The 24477-nt window shown below is 43.1% G+C and overlaps 1 protein-coding gene across 6 annotated transcripts in view; it reads left to right on the forward strand.

Annotated features, from left to right (window-relative positions):
- Positions 1–24477, forward strand: part of CPNE4 (copine 4) — a 390994-nt gene that overhangs the window by 84907 nt on the left and 281610 nt on the right. The window lies entirely within an intron of this gene.

Consider the following 24477-nt stretch of genomic DNA (forward strand, 5'->3'; position numbering starts at 1 on the left):
TGCTGATGCAGCTGGTCTAAGGACCACTCTGAGAATCACTGGTGTGATGTACAGAAATGGACTTCAGGAGTCAGTCTGCCTGGATACAAACACTGGCTCCATCACCAAGAGCAAGAACCAGGGAAAATCACTTGGTCTCTGACTTACTTATTGCTCATTAGTACCTGCTTCACTGAGTTGCAGTGAGGAGTACGTGAGATACAGCATTTCGAATGCCTGGAATCTAAAAATAACTCTATAATGTGATTCCTGTTGTTACCGTTCTTACTAAAATAAATCACACTGCCAGCACTCTGCTGGTCTTTCTCATCCTCTGAGACATCATATATTTTGTTTTTGAAGTTCCATTATTTGCTTATCACACCCATGTTGTTTTCTATCCTACTCTATCATACTTTCCTTCCTTCAACAACTACGGCCCCTAACTCACATCTTTCTCCCTCCAACCAATAGTGCGGTGTTCAGAAGCTTCCACATCCATGTGACTAGAATAAAACCTCCAACCCTCTAGCTTTGCAATTTCTCCACCTTAACTTTATCTCTAATAGTTCTTTGCCTCATCCACTTTCTGGGATAGAAGATGCAGTAGAATCATTTGACTTCAGAACTCACCTAGAATAAGCTCCTTAAAGATAGGGGCTGTGTGCAACAAATCCTTGACCCCCTGGAGTGCCTCCCACAGTTAGCAGGACCTGAACCAGTATCTGGTGGGTGAATAAGTGAGGGAGTTGGAAGTCAGGAGGTCTGAAAGGGCTTTGACACTTGGGGGAATTATTTCCCTGTTACGGGTTTTGATGCCTCAATGAAAGGTTGGAATCAGAATTTAAGTATTTTAAATACCTGCCTTTTCCTTTACATCTACCCATTCCCCAGGTCAAATGACTTTCTGCTCAGCAATTTGGTAACTACGCTAATAACAAAGGCTCTACGCATGCCCCTCTTTAGCGTATTTTACAATAAGGGTCTCCTTCCTGTGGACCTGATGCTGAATAAAATGCAGGTCATGCTAGTGTACACTGTGGAGACTTTTCTTCTTCCAAATCCCCACGACTCAACTCAAGAAGCTATTGTATTTGTTCCAGGATCAGGCTGACAGCCTGGAGACATTATTATGCTGTGGAAAGGGCTGCTTCTTTTTGTTTTTACAGTTTATAAGATGCCCTGATGAGTTCTGACAAGAGTATGACTCCGGTGGGGATGTGCTCTGAGAGCAGGTATAGATGAGAGAGCAGTTTCTCACTGAGTTCCAGTGTGTGGTTATGTTGCATCCCAACTCAGTCAAAGTAGGACATGGCATTGAACTAGGAGAGACTGCCCTGCATGCAGGATGACCTAACACCCGATCCTGGAGCAGTGTGGCTAGCGAACAGTAGTGACTTTAAAAAATATAACATATTTTCTTCCTGATGACAAAAGTATCATCAACTTTAAGATAAAAGATTAAAAATTTTAATGAAGAATATAACAAGGTTTGGGATTGAGCCCAGCCAGTGTTGCTCAGTGGTTGAGCTTCAACCCATGAACCAAGGGGTCCCTGGCTTGATTCTGGTCAGGACACATGGTCAGGTTGCAGGCTCAATCCCTAGTAGGGGTATGCAGGAGGTAGTTGATTGAGGTCTCTCATTGATGTTTCTATCTCTCTAGCCCTCTCCCTTCCTCTCTTTCTAAATATCAATAAAAACAATTAAAAAAATAAGAAAGGAAGTAAAAAACTCTAATTTGTAGTGTTTCCTAATTTCTGAGGTGTGAAGAATTCCACCATGGCTGATTTCAGTCTACCATGGTAACAACAGAACACCATTTTAAATTATCCTATCTAATAAAGAGGGAATATGCTAATTGACCATCACTGTGCCACAAAGATGGCTGCACCCACAGCTGAAGCCAAGTTCCCATAAGGAGCCTTAATGAGCAATCAGCAGGGACCTGAGGCTACACCCTCCCCTGCCCCGTAGGGCTTGATGGGACATCAGGCTGCATCCCCCACCCAGCAGGGCTTGACAGGGGACCTCAGGCTGGGGGACCTCAGGCCACACACCCCGCCCCGACCTCAGGACAGGGGACCTGAGGCCATACCCCCCACCCGGAGGGGCTTGACGGGGGGACCTCAAGGTGCGCTTCGTGTCCTGGTACTGGGCTAGGGGACCTCAGGCTGCTCCCCTCGCCCCAGCACCAGGCTGGGGAACCTCAGGCCGCGCCCCCTACCAGGTGGGGCTTGACAGGGGACTTCAGGCCGCACCCCCCACCCCGGCACCAGGCCGGGGGACCTCAGGCCACGCCCCTTGCCCCAGCACTGGGCCAGGGGACCTGAGGCTGTGCTCCCTTGCCTGTCGGGGCTTGACAGGGGACCTCAGGCCATGCTCCCCACCAAGCGGGGCTTAACGGGGGACCTCAAGGTGCACCCCCAGTGCTGGGTCGGGGGAACTCAGGCTGCGCCCCCCGCCCAGCAGGGCTTGATGGGGGACCTGAGGCTGCACCCCCCTGCTGGTGGGGCTTGATGGGGGACCTCAGGCCATGCTCCCCGCCCCAGCACTGGGCCAGGGGACCTGAGGCTGCACTGCCCTGCCTGGCTGGGCTTGACAGGGGACCTCAGGCTGCACCTCCTGCCTTGGCGCCAGGCCAGGGGACCTGAGGCCACACACCCCACCCGGCAGAGCTTGATGGGGGATCTCAAGGCGCGCTCCCCATCCTGGTGCTGGGCTAGGGGACCTCAGGCTGCTCCCCCCGTGCCAGCGCCAGGCCGGGGGACCTCAGGCCGTGCCCCCCGCCCCAGCACTGGGCCAGGGGACCTGAGGCTGTGCCCCCCTGCCTGGCAGGGCTTGACAGGGGCCCTCAGGCTGTGCTCCCCACCCAGCGGGGCTTGACGGGGGACCTCAGGCTGCACCCTTCTGCTGGTGGGGCTTGATGGGGGACCTGAGGCTGTGCCCCCCTCCCAGTGCCAGGTCGGGGGACCTGAGGATGCACGCCCCCACCTGGCGAGGCTTGACAGGGGACCTCAGGCCATGCCCCCCACCCAGCAGGGCTTGACAGGGGATCTCAAGGCATGCCCCCACCCCAATCTGGGCTGGGGGACCTCAAGCCATGCCCCCCGTCCTGGCGCCGGGCCAGGGGACCTGAGGCTATGTCTCCTGCCCGGCAGAACTTGACAAGGGTGCGACTGGCCAGGTCTGGATCTAGCCCAATGGGGGCGGGGGCCGGATGGATCTGGGTCTCACACGATTTTGAGGTGCATGTGGGTGGGCAGGGACTTGACTCTGGGTCTCGTGGTGCACCCCAGACTCTGACAGGAGGAAGGTTTTCATATACATTTTACTAATTTTCTTTCATCTCTGACACTTCTATTATAGAGAAAGGGCAAATAGCAATATTAAATTATTTCCTCTAATTAATCCCCTTTTAATGTGCACGAATTTCGTGCACCGGGCCACTAGTATATGTATATTTATAATTTATATATGTATATTATTTATGTTTATATACATATAAAATAAATGTAAATAACTTAAGAGCACAGATAACAGTAAAATGTAGTAAAAGAGTTAGGAAGTGATGAGTATTTATCACATGAGTATTTATTACCATTGTTTTAAATATAATGTAATTTTATATTTACATAAATTAATTTTTAATAATGGCTGTGTTTAACAACCAGCTTGCACAATTCCAGTGCTAGCCGCTCCAGCATACCACTCACTAGGTGTTATAAAGATTAAAAGAAAATCTTGATAATCACAAATATGTTTAGAATGCTTAGGCCAGTGGTCGGCAAACTGCGGCTCGCGAGCCACATGTGGCTCGCGAGCCGCGGTTTGCCGCTCTGTTGACTAATGAGTTTGCTGACCACTGGCTTAGGCCATTTCTTTCTCTCCCTCCTTCTCTTCCTCCCTCCCTCCCTCCCTCCCTTCCTCCCTCCCTCCCTCCTTCCCTCCCTTCTTCCTTCCTTCCTTGATTTCACATATAAATGATATCATGCAATATTTACTTTTCTCTATCTGGCTTGCTTCACTTAGCATAATGCTCTCTAGGTTCATCTATGTTGTTGCAAGTGGCAGGATTTTTTCTTTTTAAAGCCTGAATAATATTCCATAGGATGGAATATTATGTTCCATTCCTTGGCTATTTTGAATAGTTCTGCAATGAACATGGAAGTAAAGATAGTGATTTCATTTCCTTTGGCTATATATTCAGAAGTAGGACTGCTGTGTCATATATTAGTTCTACTTTTACTTTATTGAGGAAACCTCCATACTGCTTTCCACAATGGCTTTATAGTTTACATTCCCACCAACAGTGTACAAGGGTTCCCTTTTCCCCACAGCATTTGTCTCGTCTTTTGACAATAGACATCTTAGCAGGTGTGAGGTGATTATTTCCCTGTGTTTGATTTGTATTTCCCTGATGTTTAGTGATATTGAGCATCTTTTTATGTATATGTTAGCCATTTATATAGCTACTTTGGAAAAATATCTATCCAGGTCCTTTGCCCATATTTTAAATTGAATTATTTGGGTATTTTTTGCTATTGAGTTTTATGAATTCCTTATATATTTTGGATATTAACCCCCCACATTGGACATGTGGTTTGCAAATATTTTTATCCCATTCTACTCGTTGCTTTTTATTTTGTTGATAATTTCCTTTGCTTTTTAGTTTGATGTAGTCCCATTTGTATATTTTTGCTTTTATTGCCTACACTTTTGGAGTCAATTCCAAAAATCTGCTTTAATGTGTCTGCCTTTATGCCAGCACCATACTATTTGATTACTATAGCTTTGTAGTATAGATTGAAATCAGGAAGCACGATGCTTTTAGCTTTGCTGTTTTTTTCTTAAGATTGCCTTGGCATTTTGTAGTTTCATGCTACTTTTAAGACTGTTTTTCCTAATTTTGTGAAAATGTCATTGGAATTTTGATAGAGATTGCATTGAATCTGCAGAGTGCATTGAATAGTATGGGCATTTTATAATGTTAATGTTTCCATTTTTGTGAACATTGAATATCTTTCCTTTTATTTGTGCCTTCAATTTTTTTCATCAGTGTCTTGTAGTTTTTTCAGTATATAGGTCTTTTACCTCCTTGGTTAAATTTATTTCTAAGTAAATTTATTCTTTTCAATGCTATTGTAGAGGAATTATTTTCTCAGTTTCCCTTTCTGACAGTTCATTGTTAGTGTTGGAAACAACTAATCCTACATAATAAAAAGCTAATATGCAAATAGACCAAACAGTGGAACAACCAGTTGCTATGATGCACACTGACCACCAGGGGGGCAGACACTCAATGCAGGAGCTACCCCTGGTGGTCAGTGCGCTCCCACAGGGGGAGTGCTGCTCAGCCAGAAGCCCTGAGCTGGGCTCACGGCTGGCAAGTGCAGCAGCGGTGGCGGGAGCTTAGGCCCGCTCCCCTGAGGATATCCCCTGAGGGCTCCCAGACTGCCAGAGGGCACAGGCCGGGCTGAGGGACCCCAGCCATATGCACGTTGGGGATGACCAGGCTGGTGGGGGGGGGGGCGTTAGGGGCAACCAGGCAGGCAGGCAGAGGCGGTTAGGGGTGATCAGGCAGGCAGGGGAGCAGTTGGGGAATTAGGCAGGCAGGCAGGTGAGTGGTTAGGAGCCAGTGGTCCTAGATTGTGAGAGGGATATCCCTGAGGGATTGGGCCTAAACCGGCAGTCGTACATCCCCTGAGGGGTCCCAGATTGGAGTGGGTGCAGGCCGGGCTAAGGGACCCCCCTGTGCATGAATTTCATGCACTGGGCCTCTAGTTTTTATATATTGATTTTGTATCCTGCATCTTTACTGAATTTGTTTATTAGTTCTAACAGGTTTTTGGTGGTCTGCATGATTTTCTATATATTAGATCATGTTTTATTCATTCCTCTCAGATTTGGATGCCTTTTGGTTTTCTGGCTAGGAATTTCTATACTATGTGGAATAGAAGTGGTGAGAGTGGGCATCCTTGTCTTGTTCTTCCTAAATTCAAATCACCACTTTTAAGTCCTTATCTTCAGTGACTTCACAGTAGCATTTAACAAAGTTCTATCAAAATAGAATTCATGATTTCCATCTATGGTCCCTATATTGCTTCCTTTCCCAGTGTTTCTCTTCTCAGTTGGTCATGCCATGAATATAGGCAAAATCACTTTGTCATCTTCCTCATCTTCTACTCACATATCGCATTTTTCACAAAACCTGTCAGTTTCCCACCCCCGCCCGAAATCTGCCCATTTCTCCCCTTCTCTTCTGCTACTGCTTCAGTCTAAGCTTTTATCACTTTCTAACTTCATGTCTGAATTGCCCACCTAATTATTCTTCTCACTTCTATTCTCGCTCTACCTCATTCCACTTTTTATACGGCTCCAGAGTGGTCCTTTATTATTTACATATTTCATGTCACTCATGTCAGATTTAAAATCCAAAATCTTCAATGTGGTCTTCAAGATATGATCTGACCTTTGTCTCTCAATCCTCACTATCCTCCTCAGCCACTGGACTAACTTTAGTTATAGGCGAGCTTGGAGGCTTTGCATATACTGGAATGTTCTTTCATCAACTCTTTATGTGGCTGACTCCTACTTAGCCACCAGGTTCAACTTCAATGTCCCTTCCTTAGAAAATCCTTCTCTGATCCCAAAGGGTACTCCTCTTATAGATCCTTTTGAAATCTCACCATACTTTGTACCCCTTCTTCGTGACCTTTATTCAATTGTGTAGGTACATATTTGTATACTTACTTATTAAATGTCTGTCTTTATCATGAGGATGGGATCTGGGTCAGTCTTGTTTTTCACTTAGTCACCAGCATTTCTCACAGAACATGGCACAAAGCAGCAGCTCAGTAGATATCTGTTTACTGGATGATTGAAAGGGGACTTAGACTAGGCTTTGCTTTGACACAGATATTTAGTGGCCTGATCTGTCATATAGCAGATAGCCAGTTGTTCTTTTAGGGTTCTATATGTGACTTTGTAATGGAACCAGCAGATTTTATGGTAATGAGGCCTTTCAGATTGTCAGCATGCATATAATTTTGTTTACACTGTTAACCCTCAGTTCTGAGACCTCCCGTCCTCCTCTCCAAACCCATTAGCTGACATATGAGATTCTCTGATATTCACAGCCACATCATTCAGGAAGTATCATGAACCTTCCTGTCCTCTGACTACTATGTTCATTGGGAACATTGCTTTTTACTGTGGTAGCTGAAGCCATATCATATTGATGCTCACTTCTCTCATGGTGCCAAACTAGAAGTAGAAAAAAAGAAGTAGCATTTTGAAAGGCAATAAACTTTGAGATGTAAGAACTAAGGGGATTGTTTCCTCTCTCCTGGATTCATAGAATGTCAGAATGGGAAAGTACTTTATAGCTCTAATGTAAACATCTGTTGCACAGATAAGAAATTTGGAGCCCATAGAAGCAATTTCTCCACGGCTACCCAGTTTTTTGGCCCCTTTGTCCATTATACCTTGTATTTATCTCAGTAACCAAAATAAGTGCATGCTGACTTTAGATTGGTTTTCTTGGACTATTTTCTGAATTGTAAAAAGGTTGGAGCAAAATGAAGGTGATGGATGAAATGGGGATGGTGACATAGTCTCTGCAATTAGAGGGAAATACTCAAGGTCTTTATCCCTCAGGGTTGAAGGGATCCCCAAAAGCCATATAAGCCGTAAACACTGGTGCAGGTCCCACAAACACAGTTGCTGGATCCATAGGTATGATGCTTAATACTGAGGTCATTAGGAATAGAGCTTACTCTCTCATGAATATAGTTTCCTTGACAAAATAGTGTTGTTGGTCAAGATAAGGTTACTATTCTACTTGAGGGGACTTCAGTTTCTCCCTAACCTTTTAATTAAACGGGGCCACCAGTTTCTCCTTCACTGAATTTTTTAAAATTTCATTTCCTGAGACATTTTCACTACTCATATGCTGAGGATTTTGTTCCGTGTTGCTTGGGTTTCAGGAGGATATCCAAATGATTCTGCCAGTCTGATTGGTAGAGCCAGTTTCATTGGCTGTGCTTCATACCATTATTGAAACTGCCCTGAAATTTGTGAGGAATGAGTAAGTGTAAGCTGTCTTTGCTAAAATATCAGGTAGTGATGATTCCTGTATGCAGTATTGGGCCATGCATTGACTGGAAATATTTCTAATCAACACCCTTGGTTTCCTGTGTGTGAGCTCATTCTTTCTCACCTCGCAACAGTTCATCTGCCTCCCCCCACCTTGTGAGAGAGGCAAAGGCACAAGATGGGAAATAGGAAATTCAAAAGCACCTGCTTCTGAAAAATTCTATGATTACAGGCATCAGGATCGAGAGCTCCCCACCATTCAGCAAGTTCTTTGCTACCTAAGGGAAGAGATGCTCTGTCTGAAGGGTGGCAGCTCTGCTCCTTAGGGTCCTACACTTGAAGACCCAAAGGGGCTTACATGTAATTGGCAGCTTTTAATTTAATCTGTCCTGATTGAAAGAGGTAAAGGAGTTAATACTCACCAAGTGCTTACTATCTGCCAGGCACTGTGAAGTGTTTAATAGGGCTGTCATATTGCATGACTACAGGGAGCACTATCCCCGTTGCAGTCTTTGTAAAATAAGCCACTGAAAGTTGGGCAGTGAGGTATCCTTATGTCTGTTATCACAGTTACTACAACTGCCCCATAAATAACCACATCAATAAATTAAGTCCTACGGCTTTCAATAAGTTTCTTAAAAGTTGTGAGCCCCAGGAGGCGATCAGAAGAAAGGATGAAGTCAGGGAGTGTATTCCCCCGGCTTCTTTCCTGCAAGGTGACTCTGGGCTGGCTGTGTCCCTGCTCTTCTCAACACAGTTTTTTCTACATAATTTGATCCCTTTGGGTTCCTGTTCATCCTGTTGTCCTTTGGCGACACTGTCCCTTGACGTTTCTCTGCATCACACTTACCCTGATTGGGATGTGCCTTGTGTTTCTTGTAGGGACCCTGACTAACACAGGCTAGATTTCAAGATGAGGTCTACCTGACTAGAAAGTTAAGGCCCTTTCCATTACCTCTTGTTAATATCCATCGTAAAGTGCTAATACTGTAACTCGACTCTCTTTTGGGTCAAGTGGAGTCACTGACAAGAATCTCCAAGGTGGGGCATGCTAGGTGCCCACTTGCAGAATCTCCACAGGACATTTACAATAAGAGCACTTGAAGCTAAGTGGACCTGCTCTGCGTGTGCATGGTGCTCAAGCCATTGCTCATAAAGACACACTAGCATAGTACCTCCTGTGAAAAAGGTCCCTCTGGTCTCAGAAGCCTGCCAGTGCTCTTAATGCAGATTCATTCAATACCACTAACATTTTGCAACTCCAGGAATGTTCAATTAAAGCGTAGCTCAGCCAGAGTGGCTCAGTGATTGAACCAGGAAGTCAGGGTTCGATTCCTGGTCAGGGCATATCCCAGGATTGCAGGCTTGATTCCCCACCCAGTAGGGGGTATGCAGGAAGCAGCCGATCAATGATTCTCTCTCATTATTGATGTTTCTATCTTTCTCTCCCTCTCCCTTCCTCTCTGAAATCAATCAAAATATATTTTTAAAAAGCTTTAAAAAATTTGTCAGGAGTAGGAATATGCGTTTTGATAGAACGGCTAATTAGTTGGAGGGCTTTTTAACAAAATGGTTAGGCAGGAGAGAATGGGTCACAGAAAAGGTTAACTCTGATAAGGGAGGGGGAATGTGCAGAACTGTCCTGGGAGCTTTGCCAAGGCAGCAGGTCTCTGCAGGTGGTAGGGGACTTTCGAGGAAGCCCTGGGGGGCCAAGGACACTGCCTAATAGAGGAGATGTGAAGACATGGAGGAGGGGTAGAAATGAGATACCAGACAAAACTGAAATCTACACCTGCCTGACAGGTTTTCTCTTGCATGCCCGAGATGATGTCATTATAGATGTCTGGTAAAGCATCTTCATGGCTTAGTTTAATTCTTTCATCTCATTATAAAGAGTTACTCTAATTTCCTGTTTAATTTCCAGCAAAAGGGAAGTTCAAAACAGATTATTATGAGTGGGTTCACAACCTGGCAGGTGTCTCCATGAAAGAGATCACAAACACAGGAGAGGTTGGCAAACTTTTGGAGGGTGTGTACCCATTCTTTAGTTGTTTATCCCTTAAATTAGGCCTAGGGTTGTGGTAGGAGCTACCCAGAAACTACTGGGGTCTATATTAGTGAAATCCTTGTTCTAAATTCTCAGCCGTTAGGAATCCATAGATGAAATGGAAGGAGAGAGGCGAAGTTGGTAGAGTGGAAAGGGCCATGGAAGGGAGGCTAGCAGCTAAGAACAGGCTCTGATGTCAGATCCTGATACTTAGTAACCATGTGACTTTGGCTAATTTGCATTACTTGGTCTTCAGTCACATCATCTGTAAGTAGGATAATAATAATAATATATACATAAATATATAAAACAAACATACATACATACATACATACCTCACAGGTTTACTGTGAGAATTGAAGAAGTTAATTTAAATTAAGTGCTTGGAACAATTCCTGGCACACATTAAGGGCCATTTAGCCATTATGGTTATTGTTACTATTAGGCAGACAGGGAAGGAAGGAGTGCCGTTCACAGTTGGTGAGAGCTTGCCAGCAAAACTTGAGCTTGGCTAAAACTGGTCCAGATTGTGTAACTCAGACACATCTTTTGGGTCCCCTTTGTTATTCATTCATCCATTTCACAAATATTTCTTTAGTGTCTACAACGTGCCAAACACTGAATGAGGTTTTGGGTCCATCATCTGGAGCATTCATAGTCTGCCACGTGGTTCACCTGAGCGTGGAGGAGACAGATCGGTGAACAGATAATTACAATACAGAAGGGCATGTGCTATATTAGGGAGAGAGCCAGCATGTTAAGTTTATAAGAGAAGAAAGAGAGGAGGAGGGAGAAGGGAAATTTTAGCTGGCTTGGAATAATGTCAAGATTGGCTTCCTGCTGACCAGCCCCTTAGTAGAAGAAAACAGATAATGCATTAAACAATACACTTAAGGTCAACTTTGTTTTATTGATCAGTTCAGTAAGTGCTTATTGAACACTGCCTCCCTGCTAGGTGCTGTAACACTCTGTGAGGGCCAAGACATTATCTTTGTCTCAGCGCTCAGTCAACACCTGTGTACTTATACAAGGGTGTGGACAGGAAATCAGAGACCTAGATGATTCCAAAGGTTATCCACATCTTGGTCTTTCCTGGGAAACTCTGGTCCCTGGTGGGCTTAGTTTGTAATAAAGTGATGGTATCTGTGTTTCTTATCTGGCTCAACGGGATGAACAGAGAGTAAATGCAGCCATTAACTCATTGGTATCTCTGGAACACAGCAAATCTTTGTGTGTGTGCGCACATCGTTGGGGGCTGGTGATCAGGAGTGAAAGGAGAGGTTGGCAGGATGTATGGCATGTAAGTCTGGTTAACCTGAAAAATCTCAACCATCCCAGAGACCAGGATGCTTATTTAAAGGACACCGGAACTCAGAGTGACTTTTTGCAGCCGATGTTTAGAAGACTGTCTCGCTCAGCTTTCCCTCCACTATCCTAGGATTGGCCCTCTCCCGGACTGTATCCAGAGCCTCGTTATTCACCGTCAGTACCAGAAGCCAGGCTTCAATGCTGATGCTAGTGCAGCCAGCTGCTGCTCATTCCCTTTAATTTTTTCCACACCCTGACAGAGGTGTCAGGGAAACAGCAGTTTCTCAAATGACAATTTCCGCTGGCTTATGCCTGGGACACCTAATGTTCTTCCATCTGTTCCAGTCTGGCCTGGAGTGAGCATGACCACATAGTAGTCACTCCGATGTGTTTCCCTTAACAAGCACGGTCAAGTGCAAACATGGAAAAGACACATATTGGAGACAAATGGAGATCACGCCTCAGGCACGCCCACCTGGACACAGCCTCAGGCCTTGAGAAGGCCTTAGGAATGCTTGCTGTGGGCAGTCACTGCCAGGGTGCCATTGCCCTCTCAGACCTCTGTCTGTAACAGATGGGCAGCTCCTGTTGTTGAATGGCAAAGGAATATGGGCAGTGGGAGTCTCTGGCTTGAAAGGCTTGTTCTTTTTAATAGGTTTGGACTATTTTTGTGATGAAATTCCCTTAAGATTTCATAGCCAAGTAGATATAGAGCATGAATTATAAAATTTTGTTTAAATACAATCCCAATTTTATTTGCAGGCAATTTTTTTTAGAAGAGCAAACTTATAAATTTTAAATTATATCTTATTTGATTCACTGGTATACTTATAATTAATACATGCTTATTCTAGATTTTAAACATGAATATTATGCAATAACTCATGTCTGTAGAGTTTACTTAATGCTTTAAAACATAATCTTTATTGCATTTTTATTACAAAAGTAATGCATGCATACTTATTACCTACAATTTAGAAAAGACAGAAATGTACAACACTGAAAATTTAAATCACCTGTAACATCATGACTCTGAGATAGATTCATATTGTAGCATATTTTCTTCTGGGCTTTGATCCTATATATGCATCTAATATGTTTTTGAGTGATTTTTACATATAAAGCTAAGTGACATCAACACTGCAAAGAGCAAAGAAAAGGAAATTACTTTTCTTGCCTGTTTGCAAGCTTGCCCTTGAATGAGTGTTCTCTTAAATGTAAACCAGCTTCCTCTACCTCCTGCTCCAAAGACAACGCCAGAAAACCATGGTGGGGAGATGGGATGGGGAGTGAGGACAGGCAGAGAAAAATGAAACTCTGGTTAATATCTAGACCAGAGTGTAAACTCTCTTGCTGAATGTATTTGGAGGATTGTTTTACATAGGGGAACATAAAGATGATTTCATTCATTGATTGATTCATCCATCCATTTATTCATCCATTCAGCAAACATTGATTGAGTCCTCATTTTGAACCAGGTACCATATAGAAAATGGGATAAAAACATAAATAGGGCACACCTGGTACCTCAGAGAGCACCCATTTTGGGGTGGTAACCAGATGAATAACTCAACAATGACAATGAGATGCCTTAGGAGTTGTGATTCAGCCACGTGAACGTGTGGAAATGGCATGTCTGTCAGTTGCATTGGTTGGAAGGAAAGGCACTTGTGGAGATGTGGTGGGAGAAGGGCTATGTGTACTGTACTAGGGAGTTTGTTTTTAATTCTAAAAGCGCTTAGACGCAGGGGTGGGCAAACTTTTTGACTCGAGGGCCACAATGGGTTCTTAAACTGGACCGGAGGGCCGGAACAAAAGCATGGATGGAGTGTTTGTGTGAACTAATATAAATTCAAAGTAAAGGAGCAGAGGAGAGAGCAAGAGAACCAGATAGAACAGCCAGATCCGGCCCGTGGGCCGTAGTTTGCCCACGGCTGGCTTAGAGTCACTGAAGGATTATAGAGAGGGGAGTTAAATGTTCACATTTGTATTTTGCCTAGCATGATTGGAAACAAACAAGATTTTGACATCAGACAGCTGCATGATCCTTTGAAAAGCAAACAAAGCCCTAGCCGGTTGCTCAGTGGATAGAGCGTCAGCCTGTGGACTAAAGGGTCCCGGGTTCGATTCCGGTAAGGGCATGTACCTAGGTTGCAGGCTCGATCCCCAGTGGGGGGCATGCAGGAGGCAGCTGATCAGTGATTCTTATCATTGATGTTTTTATCTCTCTCTGCCTTTCCCTTCCTCTCTAAAATCAATAAAAATATATTTTTTTTAAAAAAAGAAAAGCAACAGAACAATGCCTAAAAAGCAAGCAAGATTCCCAGAGCCTCAGTTTGCCTATCTGTAAAATGGGAATAATAACGGCCTGTAAGGTTGTTGTGAGATTTAAAATGCAAAAGAAAGTAGATTGTGAGGCAAAATCACTGAAACCCAATGAATGTTCAGTAAATGATACTATTCTTAGCTGCAAGGTGTACAGGTTCCTTTGGTCCTGCCTCCCCTCAGTCTTGCTCTCTCTTCTCCACCACACCCTACAGTCTAACCACATAGACCACTCAAGACTGTACTCCCCCTGCCACCACTCCAAGCTCAGACCTCCACTCATTTGCCCAGGCTATTCCATGTTCATGGTGTGCTGTTTTCCTTTCTCTTGCCTGCTTTAAGAACTACGACCCATCCTTCAAGACCTGACTTAAATATTTACTCTTTTTTTTAGAGTATTAAAGGGATTTTGGAGACAGGAGAGAAATGGAAAATTTCTCACTCAAATTGGGAGACTGAGTTTAAAAGAATGTTCTTAACAGTCTTTGACATTTTGGAAAAGTGAGATTTGCAGATACAAACTTTAAATAGTTTATTCTTGCTTAAAATAGCTGAACCTATAATAGGGTGTGCTTCTCCCGGGAAGGTCCAGAGGCTGGTAACTGACCAGGAAGACCTACTTCCTTTCCTGTGTTCTCCTCTTCCTTCCCTTCCTCAAAAACCCTCGCTTATTTTATTCAAATGTTCATTTTCTTTTATCTTCTAATAACCCCATTTGTTTTTCTCATTAATCGTCTTTCCTTATTTTTTACTGATCATATCTTTATTTTTAAGAATATTTGTTATTAGCATTGTTATTATTATTACTAGTTTATTACTAACTTTAAATTATTGGTGTATTTACTCCAGTAATTGTGCTTCAAATCAATTGTTTGTTTTTGTTTCTTTTTAAAAATTCTTTATTGTTGAAAGTATTACATATGTCTCTTTTCCCCCCTGTTGCCATCTTCCAGCCTACCCCCCCCCCCCCCCTCATTGTCTTAGGAGTTGTGATTGAGCCACGTGAATGTGTGGAAATGGCATGTCTGTCAGTTGCATTGGTTGGAAGGAAAGGCACTTGTGGAGATGTGGTGGGAAGGCTCTGTGTACTGTACTAGGAAGTGCGTTTTTAATTCTAAAAGTACCTGGAGTCACTGAAGGATTATAGAGAGGGGAGTTAAGTGTCCATGTTTGTATGTTGGCTAGCATGATTGGAAGCAAGATTTTAACATCAGACAGCTGCTTGATGCTTTGAAAAGCAAATAGAACAACTAAAAAGAAAACAAGATTCCCAGAGCCCCTTGGTTATGTTTATAGCGTGCATACAAGTTCTTTGGTTGATCTCTTACCCCCCGCCCCCACCCTCCCCTGCCTTCCTTCTGAGGTTGGACAGTCTGTTTGATGCTTCTCTGTCTCTGGATCTATTTTTGTTTATCAGTTTATGTTGATCATTATATTCCACAAATGAGTGAGATCATGTGATACTTATCTTTCTCTGAATGGCTTATTTCACTTAGCATCATGCTCTCCAGGCACATCCATGCTGTTGCAAATGTTAAATTCTTTCTTTTTTATAGCAGTGTAGTATTCTATTGTGTAGATGTACCACTGTTTTTTAATCCTCTCATCTGCTAATGGGCACTTAGGCTGTTTCCAAATCTTAGTGGTGACTCAGTGACTGCAGATGTTTGATATTGTCACTCCACTGTCTTAATCAAAGCTTTCTTTGGTCAATGTGACAGTGGAAAGGATAGCTAGAGGATATATATTGGCTCTTCTATGCTTCTTCCTGAAGCATTTTACTTCTCAGAACTAGTCACATGGCTCTGCCTAACTGTAGGAGTGCTAAGGGAACAGATGGAATGTTTGGTGAGACGATTTTACACAAGTGCGCACGCGCGCGCGCGCACACACACACACACACACACACACACACAGATTTTTACCTTTGCTTCTTTGGTTCTACTATTACCATGAAAGAGGATGGTAATAAAGCAAAAGTTATATATAGCAAGCTTTTTAATTGAACTAAACTCTTGACTTTTCAAGTGAGACTGTAGTTAGCTAATGTTTAACCTTTCCCCCACCAGAAGCTAATTTCTTTACAGAACTTGTGAAAAAAATCCCACATGTACAATAAACCAGTCTAAATTATAATCGAACCGATTCATTTTCAAGTTTTTGACCAAAACCAAAATATATGAACAACTTAATAGGAACTGATTTTTAATTTGGAGTCTTGATTTATAATAATGATTTTATCTTTAAATCACAGCTCTCTCAAATGATCTGAAATGTGAGTGTGGGAGCATTTGGGTATTTACTATATTATGAGTCACAGGACAGGAGAAACAGAAATAACATTTTTGTAGAATCTACTGTGTTCATTATTAAGCTTGGTTCTTTTATGTCTTATGTCTCCTCAAATACTCAAAATAGCCCTGGGTGGTAGCTATTACTATCTTCTTTTTTAGAATGAAAAAACTGAAGATCGGCAAAGTTATGTCACAAGTAGGTCATGTTAGAGCCAGGACACAAGTTCACATGCATGGGTCTCCAATGCACTTTCCACTCTATGCTCTTATCCATTTGGGCATCTCATGTCCTCCAGACACAGCGTGCTGCTTCTTTGTTTTTGCCATTTTTTGATGGCTGAACATATGAATTGGCATTGCCTTTTTTCTTTTCTTTTCAAATCCAGAGCAAGCTCTTGGGCTTAGCTTAAAGATCTGTCACCTCCATTTACAGATAACATAGTGATGGTTCAGTGTAAAGCACCTAATACTGGTTCTGGCATAAAGAAGTCTGTTTGATAAATATTGCCTTTCTTTTCTCTTTACCAGACTTTGGACCAAAGTATCTGTATCTCTTCTGAGCTTTATCATCACTTAACTTGTCTTTGTTAATTATTTTAGCAATTCATCATATATCTACTTGCAGAAATCGTTTTCACAGGAACACCTGTAACATAATGATTATGTAGCACTTTCTTCATATCAGTGTTGTTACTTCCTGAATCCTCATATTAATGCAAAAGTAGCTACTATTATTAGTTCCATTTTGCAGACGAGGAGGAAACCAAAGTATGTCTTGCCTCTAGTTAGCTGTACAGTTAGTAAGTCATAGATCCAGGACATGGACCTAGGCTGTCTGACTCAAAAGCCTGCACATTTAAATATCACACTGTACTGCCTTCCATGAATACGTTGTTGCATCTACTCGGTCCCACTGAAAGTCCTTCAGAGGCAGTGACCACATCTTAATGTTTTGGTGTCCTTCATAGCATGTAATAGAGTGTTGGGTTCACGGTAGGTACTCAATAATTATTTGTCAGGTTGCATTTTAGGGATCTTAAGGGTGAAAGAGTTTCCCTGACCATGAACATCTCTTGCCATTGGTCTGTGATATGAGAATTTGCTTTGTTTGCTTCCTAGGCTTTTATGTTATTTTTTAAAGGAGCTGAGTAATCTCTATTTTTCAGTAGCTTTTTAAATTTATCTTTATTGTTGAAAGTATTATAGATGCCCTTCCCCGTCCCCTACCCCCACCATTGACCCCTCTCCACCCAGTCCCCACCCCACTCCATCCCACCCAAGGCCTTCATTGCACTATTGTCTATGTTCATGGGCAGTGCATATATGCATATAAGTTCTTTGGTTAACCTCTTCCTGTCTCCCTCTCCCTCCCTGCACCCCCCTTCCCTCTGAGATTTGTCTGTCTATTCCAGCCGTGGACAAACTACGGCCCGCGGGCCGGATCCGGCTGTTCTATCCGGTTCTCTTGCTCTCCCCTCCGCTCCTTTACTTTGAATTTATATTAGTTCACACAAACACTCCATCCATGCTTTTGTTCCGGCCCTCCGGTCCAGTTTAAGAACCCATTGTGGCCCTCGAGTCAAAAAAGTTTGCCCACCCCTGGCATATTTCCAAGTCCCTGGGTCTTTGTTCATCAGTTTATTTTGTTCATTAGATTCCACATATAAGTGAGATCATGTGATACTTGTCTTTCTCTAACTGACTTATTTCACTTAGCATAATACTCTCCAGGTCCCTCCATGCTGTCTCAAAGGGTAAGAGATCCTTCTTTTCCACAGCTGCATAGTGTTCCATGGTATAAATGTACCACAGCTTTTTTTTATCCACTCATCTACTTGGCACTTGGGCTGTTTCCAGATCTTAGCTATTGTAAATAGCAGTGCCATGAACATAGAGGTGCATACATTCTTCACGGATGGCTATTTAAATTAAGATGAAATATAATTAAAATTGTATTTCTTTAGTTGCACTAGCCATAGTTCAAGTGCTCAATAGCCACCTGCAGCTAGTGGCCACAGTATTGAACGGCATAAAAGATAGAACATTTCCCTTATCAAATTTCTTTTGGCCTGTGCTGAACTAGAGGCTGTCTTCTGTGTCCCAAGAGGTATTTCTTTTTCCATTTGGTCATTTATTCAACCTTCTCTTTTCCCCCCAAGCACTACATATTGTCTGCTGCCAAGTAAGCAAAAACATGCTAAGGCTAGGAAAGCAGATGAAGCAGGTCTTACACGAGGAGGTGTAGAAGCAGAGCAAGACCCAGAAGTAGATCAGTTATCATGCTTTCTTAAGGAAATTGGCTTCTGGCTTCAGATGCTGTTTGTTGAACATAAAAATAATCTTGCGCTTTTTCTCCTTTTACATTTAGCCACACGTATGTGACCAGAAACACAAACTCCATTTTGTGAGCCCTCAGCTTCCCGTTAACATGACATTTAGTAGAAGAATCCAACCTGTGATTATAATAAGACGGGAAAATAACTGAACAAAAAAGACTGGGATTTGTTCTTTCTACTGAGTAAATTTAGTTGCCTGAGAAACAGGAAGAAACTATTTCAGTACCAAAATAATAAAAGCCTCATCTAAATGTTTTTTTTTCTCATGCAGGAGCTGTAATTGCCTTTGGTATGGCAGGAAAGGGAGGGGCTATGACAGGAGGAGACGTTCCTTCGTGTGATTTCTTTTGATATTTTATTCAAGTATTACTTTTAAAACATTATATCACCCTTTATGATTATCCAGTTAAATTTATAATACAGTTCTCCTAAAAATGGGTGACATTTGAGTGTTATAAAATTAATATGAATGAGATGCAGTGGACATAATTGCTTTCTAGAAAAATCTCATCTTCATGATTCACTGTTGAGAGAAAAAATGTGAGCCTGGAAGTTCCTAGAACATTGATATATCTGATTCCTTACACACTGTTTCCCAAGAAAGCTGATTTTCAGGAAATAGGATCTCTGCTGGATTTTTCTTTTTGGTCTCTTTGTTGCCTCAAATTAGAAAGGTCAGGAAATGGCAGAGATAATAATTTACTGCACTTGAGTGATTTGGCGTAGTGCATTTCAGAAAAACATTCACATACACATATTGTCAATTTTGACTCATAGTCATTAGAACCATGGCTTTTTGTCATTTACGTAGTTTATCTCTGGGTTTCTGGGTATTGTAGCCCACCATCCTTTTTTTATTTTTATTTTTATTGGTTTCAGAGAGGAAGGGAGAGGGAGAGAGAGATAGAAACATCAATGCTGGGAGAGAACCTGCATGCCCCCCACTGGGGGTTGAGCCTGCAACCTGGGCTTGTGTCCTGACCAGGAATCGAACTGTGACCTCCTGGTTCATAGATCAACAATCAACCACTGAGCCATGCTGGTCGGCATGCCCACCATCCTTAACTCATCAACTGCTCGGTGCTTGAAATCATCAGAATAGGCACACTGGGTTCCCAGACCCCCCAAATTGGTGATAAACAGAGTTCTAAAAGTGACTTGAGCTGCCACTGGAGTCAAGGGGGTGGGGAGTGAATTTTTAAAGAGCCAGAGCACAATCTCATACTTAACTAACAATGCACATAGTATATCTTTGTGGGTTGTTAAGATTGGATCAGGGCTGAAGTTTGCCTTTGCATGATCCAGAAAGAAAATAATTGTTAAGCAAATTATGAATGTAAATCATGTTGTAAGAAATGTTCAAAAACACGGGTTTTGGAGTTCATTTGACCCAGGCTTAAATCCTGGTTCTCTTACTCACCAGCTATGACTTTGGGGCAAGTCACTAACCACCATGGGGCTCATTTTTTATGTCTGTGAAACGGAGCTGACAATTCCTATCTCAAGAGATTGTCTCTAGGTTTGTTATTGGTGTAGTATGTATTAGCGGCTAAGAAAGCAAGCTATTTTTAAAAGAAATCTATAGAGCATTATATGCTTAATGAGGACAAAAGGAATGAACATTCATAGCTTCTCTTCCTTTCCCACTCTCTTGGAAAGAAAAGGTGTTTGTACTGCTAAACTGGGAGGTGCGGGTGGGTGCTGAGCAGGGTAAGCAATGATTAAAGTTGTGAGATGAAATCTAGTGGGCAGGTTAATTTACAAAATAATGGACTCTATGAAAGAAAAAAAGAGACTAAACAAGGTGAAAGTAGAGGATTAAGAGAGAAGAGTGCTGGATGTTTTGGGGGTAGACAGAAAGAGGGAAGGAGGGGTAGATGCAGTGTGACATTCAGGGGAACCAGGTAGGTCAAGAAAATCTGGGGACCTGTTCTGTGGTGAAAGCCTCCAGTTGCCAGTTTTTTGTAAGTCTTCTTAAGTAGCTATCCCATAGGGAAGCAGGAATAGCAGAAGAGTTAAGGCCTAGATAGTGGACCTGGAGGTGTCGTTTTTAAAAAGTACTATCATAGTTTCCGTTTATTGAATGTTCACTATGGACCAGGCACTTTTCCGTGGACTTTATCAGGATTAATTCATTTAATTCTCAAGACAATTCTACAAGGTAGAAGCTCTTATTCTCCCCATTTCGCACATGCTAAAATGGAATCACAGATGATTCGAGTAACGTGACGGAAGTCACACAAATGAGTAGTAGAGCTTGGGATAGCCTCAAATACTGTGATGCTGGATCTGTACTCTTTTCCTGTGTGTCATTCTGCATGTCATATATATATGAGTGTCTGATCTTAAGGTAAACTTTGGGGCTGTTTGCCTTATTTTCTAGGAGCTTGGTTTATACTCAACCACCTGGCTATTTGAAATGGGGTCCACAGGCTACCCTGGAGCAGAATCTCAGGCCCACACCAGACTCTGTATCCTAGGAAACAGGGACTGCATTTTAACAAGCTCTCTAAGTGATCATGTTACAATCTGAGCAGCGGTGCCCCAGAATGTGGACCTATAAGCAGATGGACTTTCTAGTCATGTCTCCATCCTTTACAGTGTCTAGCTCAGCCACTGCCACCAAGGAGATTGACTCTTGATCCAACAGCAGATCGGGGAATTTTGAATATGAAATTAACTAACAAGCCCTGGATGAATAACAACTGGTCCATCTTCAGCTGACTGAATGGGATGGCCAGTGCCTCCAGCCTCCAGCACAGCACCAGGCACGTACCAGATGCCCCGTGCCTATCTCTTGACTAGAGACAGAAATGTTGTGTGATAGAGACATCTAGCATACTTCCCCGACATTTAAAAAGGCCAAATAATGCCAAAGCAGGCAGAACAGTGATTATGCACTTATTCTTAACACAGTTCTTAGACAAGCTCTGCTCAATTCGTTCCCCGGTGAATTCCAGCTGGTTCTCTTCCCTCGTGAGCTCTCTATTGTCTTGGCTGTGTTTGCAACTCATTCTGAAACTAATGAAGTTTCAGGATCAGTTTGTCCTGTAAAGAGAGTGTGGATATGCTGAAGTAGTGGTTTTATTATAACTTAAATTATCTGAGTGAAAGGACAATTATAATTTGATTCTAATATTGGCCAAAAGACAGATTCCATCAAGAATAAATCTCAACAGACATTAGTCTCTGTAAAACCAGGATATTTTATGAAAGGCAACAAAGAGGATTTAAATAGGCCATGGAAAATGTATTGATAATCTGGCCATATTTTAATCCTGTTCTCTAACAGAGTGTGAAATTACTTGTTTACTTCACTTATCCGGGGCTGGAGGTAGCTCATCACTCGTTGACAGAGCCATATTTTGTGATCACCTTTCAGCAGTGAGCTTCTGCAGGGCCAAGGCCAAACAATTTGACTTCGCTGGCCTAGGTACTATCTCCAAAGTCAAGGTCAGGACTGCCGTTACCTCTCAGCAGCCAGAGGAACTCATGAACGCCAATGTATCTGGTCAGGGCTTTGATTTGTGCATGGACAGGGAGATAAGCCAGGAGTAACTGTAAAATGTTGGGAGCTTTATTTTCAGTACCCCATATTTCTTTCCTGTACCATATTCCCCCAGAAGTGAGTGTTATGTTGTTTCATCATCAGTCTACTGTATTATCAAGTTGAACACTCTTGGGGATGCAATAAAGGATGAGAAGACCCTGACCTAAAGGAGTTCTCTGAATATATATATTCAGAGAATAACCACTGTGGTGAAATAGACCATGTTGATACTCTGCCAAGATCCTCTTTATCAAGTTAGTGCATTTACCCCTCACGGCTGTAATGTTAGCTGCTAATGGCTCACAGCTGCCCCCTTCTAGAGAATTGACTGATTGCTCTCAGCCAATGGAGGTGGGGGGACTAAGAGGTTCTGCCTCCCTAGCATGACTGACTGACATGAGCTATGAGAGGCTGGACCCCTTTCCTTAAGGTGGACCAACCCATGGCACAATTCATGATCCAGAGCTTCCCTTGGAACCATGCTGAAGCTGGACTCCTGCTGAGACCACCTCCTTACTTCCTTCACTTCCTTTCTAGCCTCTGTTCAATTGATCCAGTGCATCTGAATCTTCTCTAGAATGCTCAACTTAAACTTTGCAGAAGCTATTACTGCCATAAGCCTGAAAGAGCAAAAGGAGGTAACATCCCAAAGTGCAGTGAGAGCTGGACCCTTGCAGACAGGGTTGCCTGACAGGACCTGGGTCATGTAGGGACTTGGCCACTGCTAATGACCAGGGTAGGAATTTGGAAAAAAAAATATGGGTGCTGTAGGCCCACCATCCTTAACTCATTAAGTGCTTAGTGTTTGAAATCATCAGAGTAGGCACACTGGGTTCCAAGACCCCTCAAATTAATGAGGCTGCTGTTACAGAGTTCTAAACAGTTCTCTCTCTCTACCTTTCTCTGGTTATGTGCCCCTTTAGTCAAAACTAACAGGTGTCTTAGTCCATCTAAGCAGCTATAACAAAATACCACAGACTGGGTGGCTTTATAAACAACTAGAAGCCTGATGCATGAAGATTCGTGGTATAATGGGCTTTCCTTTCCCTGGCGGCCAGCACCACCTTTCCACTCTGGCCCAGCCCCTTTCTGCTCTGGCCCCAGAGCCACCTCTTTCCACTCCAGCCCCACCTTCCCACGCTGCCCAGAGGCCCTGAGAGACCGGGAGTGGGGCAGAACGCTTGCATCGTCACCATGGCGACGACACAAGTGTCCCGCCCTTCCCATCACTTGGCGCCTGTGTGTGCAAATTAACCGCCATCTTTGTTGAGTTAATTTGCATATCACTCCTGATTGGCTGATGGCATAGTGGAGGTACAGTCAATTTACATGTTTGTCTATTATTAGGTAAGATAGAAATTTCTTGCTACAGTTCTGGAGGCTGGAAGTTCAAGATCAAGGTCCTCTTCTGGGACACAGACTTCTTACTGTATCCTCACATGGTTGAAGGGCCTGGGGAGCTCCGTGGGTCTCCTTTATAAGAGCTCTAATCCCATTCATGAGGGTTCTACCCTTATGACCTAATCACCCCAAAAGGCTCTTCCTTCTAATACCACCACCTTCAAGGATTAGGATTTCAACATTTGAATCTTGAAGGGACACCAATATTCAGGCCATAGCAACAGGAAACTAGCCAACAATGAGCTGGCAGTCAATAGAAGGATTATCTTCATTTTATAGATGACGAGATTTCACTCTAGGGGACTAATGCCTTATGAGCTTGAAGAAGCCATTGCAGGTTTTCCAACTAATCTATAAGAATTCCATGAGAAGGTTATTGAATTTTGCTTCCGAAAGACTTTTTCAATGTCCTTACAGGTCAGTCCTCCTCAGAGGGAGGGCCATGTTGGTGGCTGCTTCCGGGGGACCCCTGTAGCCCTGGCCCTCCTGGTACAAAGTGCTATTGAAAGGTTATCACATGGAGATGGGGAGAGGCCCTGCAGAGCTTATTTGTGGCTGTTGTTCCCATGAGTTCAGAACCAGAGGCTCTGAGCTTTTTCTCTCACATAGTCATCCTCTTGCTCCACCCCCGACCCCCACTTTGATTCTGAATCCCGATGTTGCAGGTAGGAGCTGGAAGGGAAAGGGGAGCATGGACTTGGGCACTTGGGTCAGGAAATCAGATCTGGGGCATCTCTCTTGGAGCTGGTTTGCTGCAAAGGCATCTTCACAGGACTTAGGGAAGGGAAATTGGGAGTGTTTCTTCAGGCGGGGCAACCTACATCTCTGTGCCATCACGTAGAAGGGAAAACTTGGAAAGTGATTAAACTGATTAACCAACAAACCTGTAAAATTTCACACAATCGGTGCCCTTAATATGGAACCAGATTGCAGATTGCAGTCTATTGGCACTGATTCATTCATGTTATTTCACAGACTAAAATTTTTACTATGCAAAGGTATGCAAATCGTATAGGAAAATAGTGTTCTTAGCCAAGTACACCAACACCTGTTTTTTCTTTTCTTTTTTTTCTTTTTCTGCTTTCTGTTTGTTTTGTTTGTTTACTTCACTGGCACTATGCCACTGGGGTGGGGCGTGAGG

Source organism: Plecotus auritus (assembly GCF_963455305.1).
Source record: "Plecotus auritus genome assembly, chromosome: 6".
Classification (NCBI taxonomy): domain Eukaryota; kingdom Metazoa; phylum Chordata; class Mammalia; order Chiroptera; family Vespertilionidae; genus Plecotus; species Plecotus auritus.